General features: G+C 37.2%; 1 pseudogene; it reads left to right on the plus strand.

Annotated features, from left to right (window-relative positions):
* The first annotated feature begins 5,471 nt into the window (after positions 1–5,471).
* Positions 5,472–19,142, plus strand: LOC114825458 (probable polygalacturonase; annotated as a pseudogene).
* The last annotated feature ends 19 nt before the right edge of the window (positions 19,143–19,161 follow it).

Here is a 19,161-nt window from a genome sequence, read left to right on the forward strand (position 1 = left end):
CTTAACAGTTTGACTAACGGATGTATGAGACTGTCCCAAAATTTACAGTTTAGGTACGACTCTGAGACGAAAAAAACTTAATGTACTAAATGTTGAAAACCACGAAACATGAAGATAGTAAACAGTCTTTTGCCCTAAATATTATTTCTCTTTTTTCTTCCTCCTAATTCGTATCTCAATTTTTTCTTCTATCTCACGAGGTTAACTGTGCTACCTAATCTATGAATTTATAAATGTGTGGGAGATATGGATTTATAAATGTATGGGAGATGCCATTTTTTGTACTATTTTCATGGATGATTGGTAGAATATTATTTATTTTCATAGATACATGTATCACACGTTAAATGTATTTTATCAACCTATGATATAAGTATCATATGATGACATATAAATTTTCTTATTTTTCATGAAATTGGTCAGATTTTCATATTTAAATATTCAATTAAAATTTGAGTAAAAGTGCAAAAATCAAGAAATTTAATTAAAGTTGAAAACGGGATAACTGGACTAAATCCAACAATTCAAAGTTTTGGGCTTAGATCTAAGGGAGGATCCATTCAAGGACTCGGGACCTTTCAACTCGAAGAATTGCATGTGAAGACCTCGGAGGACTACCCAACGGTTTGGGCAGCAAGTTAGATGGTGGAGGGAGTAGCGGCATGTAGGCTAATTTAGCATGTTTTTTAATGAAGAATAAGAATTGCCTATGAGGAGTAGGAGGAGGAGCCTTACATGGAGCTTGCTAATTCGGTAAAAAACATGCTATTTCAGCATTCTTATTCTTATTCTTCACATGCAATTCTACTGATCATCCATGATATTGTTTTTTAAAATGACTTGACCAAACGATATTGTTTTGAGCCAAGTCAGTAAAAAACATAAAAACAAACTATTTACCAAGCTCCACGTAAGGCTCTCCTGTCTCTTTCTCTACACGAGACTTAATATCACTCATTCCAAATTGTTCTTTACAGGCCCCTAATTCCCAAATTTCAACTATTTACTTACTCCTAACCCCCATGGATCCCCACCAAACCACCACCACTGGTCCACCTCACTCCTCTTCACCACCACCACCTGGTACACCTATCTCCACAACTACTTAATCTTCAATTCCCAAATTAAAATTGATGTGTTCTTTTATAGAAATTTTGAATTTAAATTAGATTATAATTAATGCTATGGTTATTGGGATGTAATTTCTGATTTTTTTTTTTATATTGATTTGATCATATCTTGGTTAGTTCATATATAATTTTTTTAACTTCATTGATATATATATATATATATATATATATTTAATTGATATGTAGAAATTAGAAATATGGAACAATATTAGAAACAAAAATCATTGTCGATTAGTTTGGACAATTCTATTCTGGATAGTTTCACTCCAATCTTATATAGTTCCAATCTGATGAAAGATTATCCTCCTAATATTTGAGATGAGATGTATGCTTAGGGGTGGAAAAAAAAAACCGAAAATCCCAAACCATACCGAAACCGAACCGAAAAAAACCTAAATAAAAAATCCTGAAATTGTTTTGTACCGAAACCAAACCGATCCCGAATTGTTCGGTATGGGATCGGTCTCAAACTTTAAAATATTTCGGTATTATAATCCCAAACCGAACTTTAAAGTTTAAACCCGATATAATATACGTTGGAATATGTATATGGCCTATTATCAAAGCACATGGGTGCTATATTGCTATCTACATAATTCAACATTCACTCTCTCTCTCTCGAATTATCTCTATCTGCAACCCACAAAGGCAGAAGCCACCTTCCTTCAACTCAATTCAAACTAGAGCCGACATATCCCTACTCTCTCTCTCTCTCTCTCTCTCATTTCTCATCTTTGTCCCTTCACTCAGTCTCAGATTCTCTCTGTCTCTCCTTGAATTCGAAGCTCAATAGCCACCACCCTCAGTGTCTCACTTTAACGAACTCTCTCCGCTCCGGCCACCACCACACCTCACGGCTTCATCCACACTTCCAATTCTTTATGTGGGTTTCGAATAAGGTTAAGGTTTCGAATTAGGGCTTAGGGTCTTGAATTAGAGGCTCGGGTTTCGACTAAGGTTAGGGTTTCAAATTGGGGGCTTGATAGAAGCATATTTATGCGACTGAGTTAGCTTGTTCTCATGCATTTATGTTGTTATTTCTTAGTTAATTATGTATTTTAAGCTATTTTTGTGTGTTTGTAGGTCCATAGGCCTTATGAAGCAATAAGATGCATTTTGGTGCATTTTGGAGCAGCTTTGGGCTTGGAATGAATAGCACATGCATGGATCAAGGTGGATGGACGAAATTGAAGACTAAAGAGGCTAGGAATGTGTTAAAGAGAAAGAAGAATTAATGTAAAAAGGACAAAGAGCTCAGCCACAAAGGGGTGTCACTCCACCATTCACCTTTCCATCATTGTCGTGCACCACCATTGCACTCCCTTTGGATTCCTATGACGTGCATCATCATCCATGTTCCCTCCATTGACTCATTTGTTGTATCATTCCACCTCCCTTTCCTTTCTCTACCATGTGCACAATCATTCATGTTCCATAGCTGCAACACCACTCCATTTTACCCCTATGCTTTGCATCATCACTTCACTTTCACCTTTGAATCATTTCAAACACCACTCATTGCACTCAATTGCTACACCATTCCTTGTTCCCTCCATCATTTCAGATTTCATGCATCATTACATTGAATCATTGCACTCAATTTCTACACCATTCCTTGTTCCTTCCATCATTTCAGATTCATGCATCATTTCATGCATCATCGCACTCAATTGCTACACCACTCCATGTTCCGCACCATTGCCATGCCCTTCCTCTATAAAAGGAAGTGTGTGTAACATAAATTTAGTTCATACTTGGTTAGATCATTCACTCTCATTTCAACATAACCTTCATCCAAACACATTCATTCATCTTCACATCCATTCCTCCATACAAACAAACCTTCAAACACTCACCAACACCTTGTGTCATAGCAAAGGAAGGGAAGGAAAGTGCTTGGACGTGCTTGCTGTCCAACTTGGATCGTTGGAACGTTTAGGTGTTTTCTTTCTTTTGTTTCTAATGTTTAAATTCATTTCCTTTCATTTTGTTGTAAATATGAGTGGCTAAAACCCTTCTTGGCTAGGGGTGATTTCAAAGCCATGATTATGTGTGCAATATAATTTGATAAATTCCAGCTATGAACTCTTGAATCGTGAATGCAATTGGCTTAACTATTTGATTGATAACTTATTTGTATTTGTTAATTAAGGGTCGACATTTAATTGGCATGCATAAATCCGTTGCTAGAATATAAGGAAATTTCACATAATCTTTACAAACTTATATTCACATGTAGTGAAGGTCGCTTATAAACGATCGCATTAAGTTCAATTCCTAGCATGAGTGACATGGTGTCATAGTTGCAAGTGCTTTGTCAATGCTTATGATTTTCATTAAACGTAATGATCTTTGATTGTATCTCTATTATGATGTCATGTAGGGAACTTTAGAAGAATGTTTTGGGTTGTCGAATGATGTCATCCAATCCAATAAAACAAGGAAAATCTGAGAGTTAACTAGTGATGTCACGGTTAATTTGGAGCAGTGTCGTTCATAATTCAATGAAGTAGTAACTGGAAATCGAGTTATTTGCATACATGTCATGTGCGGAAAAAAAGCCTCTAGCTATCTCATCCATCATCTTATTTCTCAAATTTGTTTTACAATCTGTCTGGTTTTTCATACTTGTTTGTTTGTTTCAACTTCATCCAAAACTCAATCCTGTTTTACTTTAGTGTGTCTAATTAGTTAGAATCTGTTTTAATTTATGTTTTTAAATGTTTTGATTCAAGTAAAAGTCAATTTTCGTCCAAAGTCATTCCTAGTGTCTAGTTTAAGTTTATTTAGTTGTTCTAAGCTGTTTTGAGTATTTTAAGTTTGCTTTGAGTCTTGTGAGTCTTGTTAAGTATTTTTAAGTTTAGTTTTATGTTTTTGAGTCAGTTTAGAGGTTATTAGCAAGCCCTCATAATCCCCGGTCCAGAACGATCCCTACTTATACTTGTACTACAATTGTCAAAAGAGGGTTAAATTTGTGTGTTAAGATAATTTTCGCATCAAGTTTTTGGCGCCGTTGCCGGGGATTAGCAACTTTGCTAATCCCTTGTTATTTCTTTTTGTTTATTTTCATGTGTTTTTGTTCCTAGTTGATGACTTTACTTGTTTTCTTATTTTAGGTGGTTTATGGCTCGAAGTTATCAACCTGTTCATAAGCACATCCTTGACTTTGACATCGATTTTGAACGAACTTTGAGACGAGCAAGGAATCAACAAGAACCCCAACCATCTCAACCGGCTCAGATTTTTTAAAAGTACAAGACATGGCAGCAGACAATCGATCAATCAAGGAGCTTTCTACTTCGGGATTGGACAATGTCGCACCACTTTGCATTCAATACCCCGTGGCTGCCCAAGGAAAGACCGATGAGTTCGAATTAAAGTCCAGTTTATTGCACCATATTCCTAAGTTCCATGGGTTGTCCATGGAAGATCCTAATAAACATTTGAAGGAGTTCGAGGTTGTTTGTTCGAGCATGACCCCTGTGAATGTTGATGGGAGCATTCTGAAAATGAAGGCTTTTCCCTTTTCTCTCTTGGAAAAGGCTAAAGATTGGTTGTATGAACTAGCCCCAGAACTGTCACATCATGGGAGAGTATGAAACGGGCATTTTTTGAGAAGTTTTTCCCAACTTCTCGAGTCATTCTACTACGCAAAAGGATTAGTGGCATTCAGCAAAACCAAGGTGAATCATTTCCCACTTACTATGAACGTTTTAAAACCTTTATTGCTTCATGTCCACAGCATCAAATGAAGGAAGAGCTTTTTCTTCAATATTTCTACGAAGAGCTTCTACCAATTGAACGCCAAATGCTAGACGCCTCAGCGGGAAGAGCTTTGGTGGACAAAACACCCATGGCTGCCAAGACCTTAATTGCTAACCAGCATTGAATGCTCAACAATATGAAGGCGTTGGTCAAATAGACATCCCACGGCAGCAACATGTTAATGAGATAAGTGTTATTTCCGAACTTAAAAATCAAATGGCTAATCCTACTACACTTCTTTCACAGGTGGTTGAAATACCAACGGTACAAAGTGTAGCTACTTGTGGCGTGTGCTTAATGCAAGGACATCTCACGGATAAGTGCCCTCAATTGATTGAGAATGAAGGGTGGGAATCTAATGTCGTGGGTTTTCAAGGCCACAATCAGCAACATAATGACCCCTACTCCAACACTTACAATCCAGGGTGGAGAGATCATCCAAATTTTAAGTGGAGAGAACCACAACAATCTGCCCAACAAGGAGGATTTCGGCCACAAACCCCTGGGATGTATCAAAGGCCATATGTACCAACTCAAGTCTAACCACAATCTACCCAAACCAATTTAGGTACATCCATGGATAATGATCAAATTGTTCAATTACTAACTTCCTTAGTGCAGGGGCAGCAAAATCAAAATAAAACAATGCTCAATCAAGCTAAGGAGGTGGATGAATTGAAGAAACAAATGGGCCAAATGGCGAAGTTCATGGGGCAAATCAAAGAGCAAGGCAAACTGCCTAGCACAACCATTGTGAATTCAAGGGGAGGATTTGAATCCGTAAAGGCCATTACCTTGAGAAGTGGAAAAGAAGTTGGAACGGACCCCCAACCATCAAAATCTGCCCAAACGGAGGACGAGAAGCTGCAACAAGATGAGGATGTCCAACACGCACCCACGGCAAGGAAGGAAACAACCTTGCCTTGCACTCCTACACTCCCTAATCCATCCAACTTGTCCACCACAGGTAAGAAAGGTTCCAATTCGGTTAATTCTAACGTTATTCCACCAAATGCACCTTTCCCTCGCAGATTCATGCAAACACAGAATGAAGAAAGTGAAAAATACATCCTTGAAACATTCAGAAAAGTACAAGTCAATATTCCACTCTTAGATGCCATTAAACAAATCCCGAAGTACGCTAAGTTTTTAAAGAAGCTTTGCACAACAAGGAACCGGATTTGGGAGAAAGAGGTGGTACATGTGAATGTGAATGTCTCTGCAATGTTGCAAAGGAAGCTGCCACCCAAATGCAAAGATCCAGGTAGTTTCACTATCCCTTGTGTTATTGGAAATACGAGGTTTGAACATGATATGCTAGATCTAGGTGCATTAATTAATGTCATGCCATATTCTGTTTATGCATCTATGAATCTAGGAGAGCTTAAACATGATGGTGTTGTTATTCAACTAGCCAATTGATCTAATGCCTACCCGAAAGGAGTTTTGGAGGATGTTTTGGTGCAGGTAGACCATTTGATTTTTCCTGTAGATTTCTATGTGCTTGACATGGAGGATGCAGCCCACTCTCCACCACCATTAATCTTACTTGGACGACCTTTCATGAAAATAGCTTAAACTAAGATTGATGTGGCCAAGGGAGCATTAACAATGGCATTTGGTGGTGATATGATTCACTTTAAAATTCTTGAATCTAATGTGAATCTTACTAATGTTTGTTCTTGTTTTGCCATTGATGTAGTTGAAAACATAGGATAAGAACCTTCAGCACCAACCAAGAAGGATGAATTTCCAACCACCAACGAAGAGGAAATTGGAGTGGAGCACAAAGAACACACCACTAACCTCCAAATGCATAATCTGGCCGAAAGCACATTTGGAAAATCTGTTAACAGTGCTGCCATTTCATTGCAACACATTGGTAAACCACCTATTCCAATTTCGATTCCCATTTCAACTAATAGGTTGTTACCTTGTATGGTGCAGGTCCCCAATCAAATCCAAGCTGGTGGGAATGATTACATTGACTTAAGGATGCTCAACGCCCCAATCGGGAAGGATTACTATCCCCTTCCATTCATAGAGCCAATGTATGAGTATTTTGAGGAGTATGCCGTAGAGGACATACCCCTCCATGCCGTGGACCCTATTCAAGCTTAAATGGAGGTATCGTCCGGCTGGAAGACGTTAAAGCAAGCGCTTCTTGGGAGGCAACCCATGTACTCAAATAAGGAAGATTTTTTAATTGCTCCACGATTGGTTTTGCTTTCCTAAAAACCTTCCCTTTTCTGCAATTTTATTTTGCCATGATTGTCATTTTTATTTGTTGCTTGTTTAATTATTTTTGGTGTGGGTTTATTTTTGAAACATTGACAGATATGCAAGGTATTTTTACATTCATTTTCATGAAAAAAAAAGGAACATTAAGCAGAAAATACAAAAGGAAGCCTTCACAAAGGCTGCTTAAAAGAAGTCTCAGTAGTCGACGAAGCCCTAGAAGGAGGAGGCATCGGAGGTTGATCATTTGGAGCTTTATTACACGGTACAGCCCCAGAAGACGAAGGCAAATGCTGTTGGAACAAACCCACAAACCTCTAATGATCAAGTAAAATCTGACCATCAGATTCCTCTATCTGGTCAATCTTCATCTTCATGTTTGTAGCATAATTATGTGCGAGCTTGTGCAACTGTTTATTCTCATGCTTAAGCCCTCTAATCTCCTGTTTGAGACTCATCACTTCAGCCGCCAATGATTCAACTTGACGGGCTCAAGCAAATAGGCGTTGGGCCATATTAGACACAGAACCTGCACACTGCACACTGAGAGCCAGAAAATCCTTAACAGCCAACTCATCAGACCGTTTGGAAAGCAGTCTGTTATCTTTGGGAGTAACAAGGTTTCGGGCCACCACCGCAGCGGTCATATCATTCTTCATCACCGAATCCCTAACGGTAAGAGGACCAGTAGGGGATATGAAGGATGGGCGCCATATGTTGTCTGAAGAAGGCATGGCTGCTTCTTCACCAAGGTTCAAGTCAAAACGACGGTCGAAGGGGCCAGACATTTTCAAAGGTGTTGAAGAAAGAGGAGGTTGGACAAGTCAAGATCGTAGAAGTGCAAGAAAGGAGTTTCTACAGGCAGAAATTCAAGTGTGCTTTGAAACGTACTGCGCGCCTCTATAAAAACCAGCACTCGACGGGATTTCAGAGATCGAAGAGGTAAGCTCAGAAATCGAAGAGGCTAATTCAAAAATCGAAGAGGCGCTAGCTTTCTCAAAAGTTGGGCTTGCTCAGAAACCACAGGCCAATCTTCTTTTCCAGATTTGTCCGCACTTGTCACATGTAACCTCTGCACTCAACGGAGCTCAGAACTCGAAGAGGCGAGCTCAGAACTCGAAGAGGCAAGCTCAAAAATCGGAGAGGCATCTGCTTTTCCAGACATGTCAGCATCTGTCACATGCACACTCAGCTTTACGGAAATCACAGGCAGTTTGTCGAAGCGCCGATTCCAGATATCGAAGAGGCACTTGCTTTTCCAGACGTGTCAGCGCCTGTCACATGCACACTCAGCCTTACGAAAATTACGGGTAATCTGTCGAAGATTTCTTGTGAAGTAGAAGGCACGTGAAGTTTACTATTAAATCATCCAACGGTTGCCGACAAGAGTGAAAGAATAGTACCGGTTATTAATTCCTATAAATGTCAACATTCACCCTCCATTGCAAGGCAGACATACATAACATTTCTTCATCTCCGAGAATGCCTTCCCAACGAAGTCTCTCGAGTCACTCAGTGTTCCTTATTCCTTGGGGTACCTCTGCAAACAACTCATCCAAAGAAAAAGTATTTCATATCATGAAGGTTGAAAGCAAAAGTATGTCATATCATGCTTTCTCCATGTCCTTCTCCTTGTCGTTGTTTTCATCTGCGGGACAAGGAGAAAGAAAGCAATCAGCCAGCACTTGGTATCAATCTTCCGATCTGGAACCAACTGCCTGGAACCCTTTCATGATTGCTTACCTAGCCTTGCTCTCGAGTACTCATCTTCAACATCATATGCTTCCTCTTCGTCTACCACATCTGCCTGGGGAACAGATAATGGAAGTGAAAATGATACCTCGAAGCATGTGGAGACAATGTGCTAATTCATCCTCAGCTAGGGACAAGGAAAAAGAAAGCAAATGGTCGGCACTTGGAAAGATTGAAGAAAGAAACAGACCATCACCTCTACCTCGTGCCTACCTGCCATGCAGAAGAAACAAGCAGAGAAGAATGCAAACTGCACAACCAAGGAACTCTAATATTCCTCACTCAGAATTCCAAACCAGTTCGAGATCAAAGATGTGGAAAGTCAACAAGATCATCTATCTCCAAAACCAGATTTGCATTCTTAAACTCTACTCTGTCTGGTGTTTACTTTGCTATACTTGTCATGTTTATTCGTTGTTTGTTTGTTTGCTTGTTTTTGTGTGAGTTTATGCTTGAAACATTGAGGACAATGTTTGATTTAAGTGTGGGGGGATAACCAAGTTGTTTTGCATAAAATTCATAGAAGTTTATCACCCATTACTTCTAGTGTTGTTCCTTGCTGTTTGTAAGTATTTTTAAGCTGTTTTGAAGTGTTTTAGTGTGTTTTGACATAAAAATCCGAAAATCTCATAAAAATTTGAAAAATTGTTTTGAAAAACCCAAAAAGAGTTGTTTTTGTGTGTTTATTTGTGTCTTAGGGTACCTTCCAACACAATGATGAGGATTTGGTTTTTAATTACATGACTGTTAAAGAGAGTTATAAACATGGATGAAAATTTGATTTACTCTTTGGTGTATGCTTGGTTGTGGTTATAATTTATGAATTCACATGCAATCATAAAGGAAAAATCAGTTTTTGTAACATGCTTGAATGAAGGAACTCAAATGAACGGTACAACCTTGTGATACTTGAGCCTAAACATTTATTTGGAGAGTTAATAATCTGTGCACCATTGTTTTCTAAAGTCGTTGCATGGTCTCATTATTCTTTGCTTGGTTGCTACTTAGAAGGCGTTTCATCATTTAGTTCCAAATGCTATAACTCATGCCTATTTCATTCAAAGCATGCTATTGATTTGTATAACACATATTCAAGATGAAGTTGTGTAGTGACCACCAAAGCCAAATTGCCGTGCCCCTATTTCATTATGTGTTTAAGTTTAACCCCGTTGAACCTTGTTAAGCCTATATTCTTTGTTAACCCACACTATCCTTACCTAGCCTAGTTTTAGGACCATCCATACCCTTATTCTTGAAGCATAATAAAGCATGACTTAAAATGAACTCCTTTTTTTTATCAATGTATTGCAGAAAGCAAGTGTGGAGGAAGTGATTCTTGTGTATGTGTGTGCCAAAGTCCTTAATAAGGCACGGGTAGCAAAGAAAAAAAAAGAGTGAAAAGAAAAAAAGAATTGAAAAGAGTATGAAAAAGAGCTCTAAACTGTTGTTTGTTAAAAAAAAAAGGTCCAAAGCATTGAATTCGGCCCTAAGTGTTGCATGAATCTTCCCTTTGCATTTAAAAGTTGATTCTGCATTCCAAAGTGATTTCCAAGTGTCTATTTCATTGCTTTGCTTGCTATCACTTTAAGAACGTTTGTTATCCCTATCCTTTCTTTGTTAGCCATTACCCCCAAGCCCTGTTACAACCCTTGACTTTAATCTTGAGTGTTGTGTGCTTCAATTTGTGGAGTTCGAAATTGGTATGAGCATATGGTGTCACTGGTTCTCGCATCTAAGTAGTAGCATTCCATTCATGAGATCATATCTAAACATGCTTAATAACTCCAGAAAATTGCTTTCTTTATTATAACATATGTGAGTCATAGTCTTTCATGTTTACATCAATCTTCTCACATATACTAATGTAGGGTGTGTAGTCAGAAAATGTGTGTGAAAATAGAGAGTATCTTGTAAGGAATTGAGAAAATTCTCTAAGGCATGTTACTACATTCAAAACATTGTTTTAATTGGTTAATTGTGAACTAGAAAGTGGTGACTATGATTAAGTATGTGCTCAAGTGTAAAGATGACCAAAATCTGTGGGAATGATGATTTTTAACATGTCATGTTTCATTAAAAATCTCTGAGGCAAATGTTGGAAGATCTAGGTTGTGTTTTGTTTGTTTCTTTTGTTTTGTTTTGCTCGAGGATTAACAAAAGCTAAGTGTGGGGGAATTTGAGCTCATATTTATGCGACTGAGTTAGCTTGTTCCCATGCATTTATGTTGTTATTTCTTAGTTAATTATGTATTTTAAACTATTTTCGTGTGTTTGTAGGTCCATATGCCTTATGAAGCAATAAGATGCATTTTGGTGCATTTTGGAGCAGTTTTAGGCTTGGAATGAATAGCACATGCATGGAGCAAGGTGGATGGACGAAATTGAAGACTAAAGAGGCTAGGAATGTGTTAAAGAGAAAGAAGAATTAATGTAAAAACAACAAATAGCTCAGCCACAAAGGGGTGTCACTCCACCATTCACCTTTTCATCATTGTCGTGCACCACCATTGCACTCCCTTTGGATTCCTATGCCGTGCATCATCATCCATGCTCCCTCCATTGACTCATTTGTTGCATCATTCCACCTCCCTTTCCTTTCTCTACCATGTGCACAATCATTCATGTTCCCTAGCTGCAACACCACTCCATTTTACCCCCTATGCTTTGCATCATCACTTCACTTTCACCTTTGAATCATTTCAAACACAACTCATTGCACTCAATTGCTACACCATTCCTTGTTCCCTCCATCATTTTAGATTCATGCATCATTACATTGAATCATTGCACTCAATTGCTACACCATTCCTTGTTCCCTCCATTATTTCAGATTTTATGCATCATTACATTGAATCATTGCACTTAATTGCTACACCATTCCTTGTTCCCTCCATCATTTCATATTTCATGCATCATTGCACTCAATTGCTACACCACTCCATGTTCCCCTCCATTGCCATGCACTTCCTCTATAAAAGGAAGTGTGTGTAACATAAATTTAGTTCATACTTGGTTAGATCATTCACTCCCATTTCAACACAACCTTCATCCAAACACATCCATTCATCTTCACATCCATTCCTCCATACAAACAAACCTTCAAACACTCACCAACACCTTATGTCGTAGCAAAGGAAGGGAAGGAAAGTGTTTGGACGTGCTTGCTGTCCAACTTGGATCGTTGGAGCGTTTAGGTGTTTTCTTTCTTTTGTTTCTAATGTTTAAATTCATTTCCTTTCGTTTTGTTGTAAATATGAGTGGCTAAACCCCTCTTGGCTAGGGGTGATTTCAAAGCCATGATTATGTGTGTAATATAATTTGATAAATTCCAACTATGAACTCTTGAATTGTGAATGTAATTGGCTTAACTATTTGATTGATAACTTATTTGTATTTGTTAATTAAGGGTTGACACTTAATTGGCATGCATAAAAATGTTGCTAGAATATAAGGAAGTTTCACATAATCGTTACAAACTTATATTCACATGTAGTGAAGGTCGCTTATAAACGATCGCGTTAAGTTCAATTCCTAGCATGAGTGACATGATGTCATAGTTGCAAGTGCCTTGTCAATGCTTATGATTTTCATTAAACGTAATGATCTTTGATTGTATCTCTATTATGATGTCATGTAGGGAACTTTAGAAAAATGTTTTGGGTTGTCGAATGATGTCATCCAATCCAATAAAACAAGGAAAATCTGAGAGTTAACTAGTGATGTCACGGTTAATTTGGAGTATTGTCGTTCATAATTCAATGAAGTAGTAACTGGAAATCGAGTTATTTGCATACATGTCATGTGTGGAGAAAAAGCCTCTAGCTATCCCATCCATCATCTTATTTCTCAAATTTGTTTTACAATCTGTCTAGTTTTTCATACTTGTTTGTTTGTTTCAACTTCGTCCAAAACTCAATCCCCCTTTACTTTAGTGTGTCTAATTAGTTAGAATCTGTTTTAATTTATGTTTTTAAATGTTTTGATTCAAGTAAAAGTCAATTTTTGTCCAAAGTCATTCCTAGTGTCTAGTTTAAGTTTATTTAGTTGTTCTAAGCTGTTTTGAGTATTTTAAGTTTGCTTTGAGTCTTGTGAGTCTTGTTAAGTATTTTTAAGTTTAGTTTTATGTTTTTGAGTCAGTTTAGAGGTTATTAGCAAGCCCTCCTAATCCCCGGTCCAGAACGATCCCTACTTATACTTGTACTACAATTGTCAAAAGAGAGTTAAATTTGTGTGTTAAGATAATTTTCGCATCAGGGCTCGAATTGTGATGAACAGATTTTAGTGGATGTTTTTGCAAAGAAAATTTATGTGAAATTACGTGGTTTATATCTTAATTTCATTTACTTGGATGTTTGGATGGGCTATATTTTTATTCTCAAAGAAGTTAGCATCTTGGTTGGCTGCAATGTTTTATGATGATTTGTTATGATTGTTGCAAGTTTCATGCTTTAGTTTCTTTTGAGATGATTAAATTATGCAGATGCAATTAGTTTCTGCAGATTAAATTGGATTGGGAATTTGGGTGTCTTAAGTTTTACAGATGCATATCAGATACAATTGTAGCAGTCTGCCAGCAATTTTGTGTGAATTTTATTCGGGATTCCCGATTTGTCTCGAAATCCCGAAATTTGGGATTCTCGAAAATTTGGTTTGGGATCGGTCTTGAAATTAGGATTCCTGAAAACTTCGGTTTGGGAATCGGGATAAGAGTTTCGGTTCGGTATCCCATACCGAACCAGCCTTATGTATACTGATGAAACCTTTTAGATCTGCAAATCAAGATTTTTCATTCAAAATATATGAAACCTCGTCATGGACAGATATTGTTGTCTGTAATGTTGTTTGTACCATAATTATTAATGAATAGATTATAGTTTCGCTTAATTTTTCTATGTTATTTTCGACTAAATATTTTAGAAAATTATATTGGGACTACCCAATGTTAATTCTAGATCTGCCATTGATTAGATCATAGTACCCCATAAATAAAAGGCTTATTTTCAGTTACGCCCCCTCAAACTCTATTTTAATTTCACTTTGCCCCTGTAACTTAATAGTCACCACTTTACTCTTTGAAACTCAAAATTCGTTCCACTTTGACTTGTGGACTCTCTTCTCCCTGAAACTTATAGGTCGCCTCCTAAAACATATATGAGACTCAATACCCAATAAAACTATGCCACATATACAATAAATTTGATTATAAATCTTCATTATGCGTCAACATTCAATAATCAGAGAATATTTCATTTAAAAGAAATTGAAGAGATGAAAAAGGTAAAACGAAATTGATTAGTCTGGCTCATGCAAATTAAACCCACATAAGAAACTAACACAACTAAGGCAATGTTGAGAGAATTTTGAGTTTTATAGAGACGATTTTCAAGTTTCAGATGGCAAACTGTGATCAAAATTGAATTCCAGAATGAATTTTGAGTTTCAGAAAATAAAATGGTGATAAGATTTTGGCTACAATCAAGCCCAGGAACAGAGAAAAGTTGGTGCATATGCTGATAATTTATGATTACATAAAAGAGGGATTGGCTAAGTTTTGCTTCCCACCACTACTTAAGCAGTGCCCGTGAAGGGCTGGCCATTGATCAAGTCACGGGTAGATTATGCATGCATATACTGACAATACAAGTTCTGACATGTACCGTTTGGTACGTAGACGAGATGGGACGGGACGGATGTTCCGTGTTATGTTTGGTATGCGCAGGAGGGAACGGGATGGTTGTTTTGTTCTGCGTTTGGTAGCGCATGGATGAAACGGAACCAAAAGATTAAAATGACTAAATAACCATGTTCCGTCTGTTGTTTGGTACAATATTTATGCGTGGAACGAGACGAGACTTTTTTTTTTTGTAGCACAAGGTACTATGTATATAAAATTATGGATCCCAATCAAACACGTCAAAATCAACCAACGATCCCCATGATCAAGTTCTTTTCTTTTTAGTTTTCTAATTGGTGGCCTTAGACCAACTCCAATGGTGAGCTAAAAGCTAAATTATCCCCCAAAATTTCCCTCCAAACCCACTCCAACCCAAGGGGAAAATTTGGGCTAAATGCTAAACCAATGCCAGATTCCCCCCAAAATTTATCCCAGAAAGAGAATTTAAATTTTTCAATATTTATCGGAATTTAAATTTTTTTTAGATTAAAATATTCATAAAATTAATTTACGATAATCTACATATTTATTTATTTTTAAATAATTTAACAAAAAAATAGTCTAAGTTCATTCTTTAATAATCTCGGGCTAAAATTTTAAGCTAGAACGGTTAGAGCAGAAAAACCATTTCTAGGCTAAAAGCTAAATTTTTCGGGCTAAAATATTTGGCTTTTAGCCCAACCATTGGAGATGGTCTTAAAGCACAGTGGGTCTCATGTAAGGGTAACAATCCCATTTGTTTTTGTGCCCCACCAAGCACTACCACTTTCATTTTGGGATTCCCTATCTCTCACATTCAATCTTAAGATGCAATGCAACCGTGTTTGAACTGTTAGATTGAGACTGTTAAAATTCAGTCACACAGCGTAATGTTGCATCCTATATATTGTATAATATAGAATTTTCACTTTACATGGTATGTATACAAGGAATTATGATATTGAAATATTAATATACATTATTTGACAAAATAATTTATAAAATTTGGCACGTTATCAATTTTTTCTTTTTTTTTTTTTTTTTTTTTAGAGATATTTTATTAATCTTTTTTGTCAAATACTATTGTTGATATTCTATAATCTCAAAATCAATATTTGAAAAGAACATTGACTAAATATATACAATGTATCAAATGCGTAGTTTTAGCAATCACTGGCATAATCAAATAGAAATTGTGCTTCGATCAATCATTCATGCGCAAGTAGGCGACTTCCAAGCTTGCATACATTTGATTAGAAGCTCACAACGTATATGAGTCATGCACTTACGTATGAGAAATACCCTTAGCATTTTTCAAGCAAATGGAGGAAGTAGTGCACTACTTACTACCATGTACAATTATAATACCGCCAGTGTTTTAGGGTTCTGTCCATTCTCAGGTCTATAAACAAGGTGGGGGATGAAGTGAACCAACTTTCTCGATAGGAAGGGAGAGAAGAGGATGAATCTCAGCCATAAATAACAACGAAAAAATTGGAATGCTTTCTATATGTGCGCACTGTGCGTTCTGTTTATACCCCCATTATTAGGTTATCATATTCATATCTTTTAGACCTCCATATTGGCCTTGCTTCAACTTCCATTTTTAGAATTCTGTAACACAAATGTGCTTTAACTTTTTTCTATATGGATGGAAACCGACCATGAGAACAATGATGGCCTCAAACAATCTAAAACGTAGCACACTCATATTCTATGTATACTAGCAAAAAATATATATGAAATCACGACATTAAAATTGTCTATTTATTTGATACATATATAGATGAATAAACGATCTTAATTTGATCATTTTTTAACATGTATGATCTTGAATCGTAATAAAAAATGAACAATTTTGATTATTGTGTAAGTTGCATATTCATTAATCATAATACTGGACCCTAGCTGCTCACTCCTTCCCCTATCAAAACCCTAGATCTTTGGAATTCATAGCCAGCAACCCCTTAATCTGGCTTGAGGCTGGTAGCAGCCCCTCTTCCTCTTCTCGCTTTCCCCCATCCTCTTTTCATGGATTGTTGCAGATCTACATTTTGTTTTAGTATTTTCGTCAGTAAATGTCTCAATGGTCTATTTACTTACGAGTTTGAGTATTTTAATTTTGTGCCGGCGTATTATCACTTCTCTTGAGTTTACTTCGCTGTTTCTAGTAGCCTTGTTAGTGTTGTGCAAAAAAATCATGTTGCTATGAACATTTGTTGGTGTCAGCATTGCTGGCTGTCAAAGAGTGTCCTTATGTTCATTATATTAGTTTTTGTGTGTAGAAAGACTCAAATGTCAATTCGAGAAGTGCTTGACTTTTTCATTTGGAATGAAGTTCTCTTGGATTTGGGATGCAATCTTAACTGCGTTTACTAACGCATACAAAATAAATAGAAAAAAAGCATATGTAGCTCAATGTATAAATATTAGGAATTGTATTGATAAAAGAGCAGTTGATCTCATTCTCATTTCTTCACTCTCTTATTACAATGTTTTGATTTATAACTTCTCTTATTTCAAGTAAGCAAGCGTGTTGTAAATATAATTAAAATGGAGTATTGTCAATTAAACTAAATCCAAAAGGCATTCTTGTTGTTACTCACATTCCATTGTAGTTCTGTAAATTCTTTTTACATCTATTAGTTGGTTTGCGGGAAAAAGGACAAAAGGAACAAAGAAGAACAGAGTAAATCCGTGACAGCATGCAGGACGAATGTGGTGAGAGAGGAAGAGAGTCAAAGCCCAAAATGACCTTCAAACTGAAGTTGATTTTTAGATCTTGTGCAGACTTTAGGCAACTCTTATTCGCACTTTCTGAGTTTGTCGTGCTATTTACACTTTTATTTTGTTGTCCAGCATTTTAAGCACAATATTTTATTGTCATAGGGTAGTGATTTTATTTCGCACAACCATTATATCCTTTTGCACTCATACTTTCATTTTTGCCGTTTGATTTATTCAATTTTAAGCCTATGAAAAGGACGAGAATGCTGAATGCGTAGTTAGAAAAAAATGGTACGAAAGTCATTTTCTTTTAAACCAACTCAAGAAAAATGTGCAAAGTGAGATTCTGGAAGTGAGGACACATTTCAGTTTGTGTATCATCATTTTTGTGTCACATATTCTAAGGCTTTCAGAATTTGACAATGATAACGTTTTTTCTGGGTTTCATTTCTTGTATCTTCACAATTGTCATAGGATGAGAGTGAATGGCCGGTGATTGATTCCGTCTTACGGTCTGAGGAAGGGACAACACAGATGGTGCAAGATTCATCAGTCTGATATTTGGAACCAATCTCACTGATGTTGTAATAACAGGTAAAACAACCACGAAATTGAATCAAATTATGAATTATATTTATACTATACAGAAAGTTGTTGAAATTTGCCGAGTATAACAGAAAGGTACATTTTTATACCAGGTGACAATGGCACCATTGATGGCCAAGGTGAAGTATGGTGGCAGAAATTCAAAAAGGGACAGTTAAATTACACCCGACCGTACCTGATTGAAATTATGTACTCCGAAAACATCCAGATTTCCAATCTCACTTTGGTTAATTCTCCATCATGGAATGTTCATCCTATTTACAGCTGGTTTCTTTCCCTATTTCTCCAAATTTTTTTATGTTTTTTTTTTTTTATGTTTTATGTTGTAAGAACTGGTGAAAGAGGTAATAAGCACTTTTCTAATCAAAGATGTTTAAAATGCAGCAATGTTCTTGTTCAAAGCATTACAATCCTTGCCCCAGTGACATCTCCAAACACAGATGGGATCAACCCCGGTAAGCACTTTTCTTAAAAGTTTTTTATTGCTAGTATAAGTGCTTCTGAACTTGCCATCAATATCATGCCGATAACAAAGGCTGATAACGGTTTGTTTTTGTGCAGATTCTTGCACTAATACCCGAATCGAGGACTGCTACATTGTCTCTGGGGACGATTGTATAGCAGTAAAAAGCGGTTGGGACGAGTATGGAATTGCTTTCAGGATGCCCACGAAACAGCTTGTGATTAGACGGCTGACGTGCATTTCTCCATGCAGTGCGGTGATTGCACTTGGAAGTGAGATGTCAGGTGGAATCCAAGATGAGAGGACAGCGGACATTGTTGCCATCAACTTGGAGTCGGGAGTTCGAATCAAGACTGCTGTGGGAAGAGGAGGATTTGTGGAAGACATATACGTGAGAGGAATGACTATGAAAACTATGAAATGGGCATTTTGGATGACAGGAAACTACGGATCCCATGCAGATAACGGCTACAATCCAAATGCTCTTCCTGTGATCCAGAACATAAATTATCATGACATGGTTGCTGAGAATGTGACAATGGCAGCTGAGTTGGAGGGGATCCCTGGTGATCCGTTTACAGGGATTTGCATATCGAATGTTACGATTACACTGGCAAAGAATGTGAAGAAATTACCGTGGAACTGCACTGATGGTGCCGGGATTTCAAGCCGCGTTGTTCCTCAGCCGTGTGAGGCTCTGGCCGACCAGGGTCCAGGCAGTGTTGCAGCATGCAATTTTCCAGAAGAGAGCCTGCCAATTGATAATGTTCAAGTCCAGGTGTGCTTTTACAGGAGGAAGCACTGGTGATAAATTGAAGTATCATATT

The sequence above is a fragment of the Malus domestica genome, chromosome 06 (genome assembly GCF_042453785.1).
Source record: "Malus domestica chromosome 06, GDT2T_hap1".
Classification (NCBI taxonomy): Eukaryota; Viridiplantae; Streptophyta; class Magnoliopsida; order Rosales; family Rosaceae; genus Malus; species Malus domestica.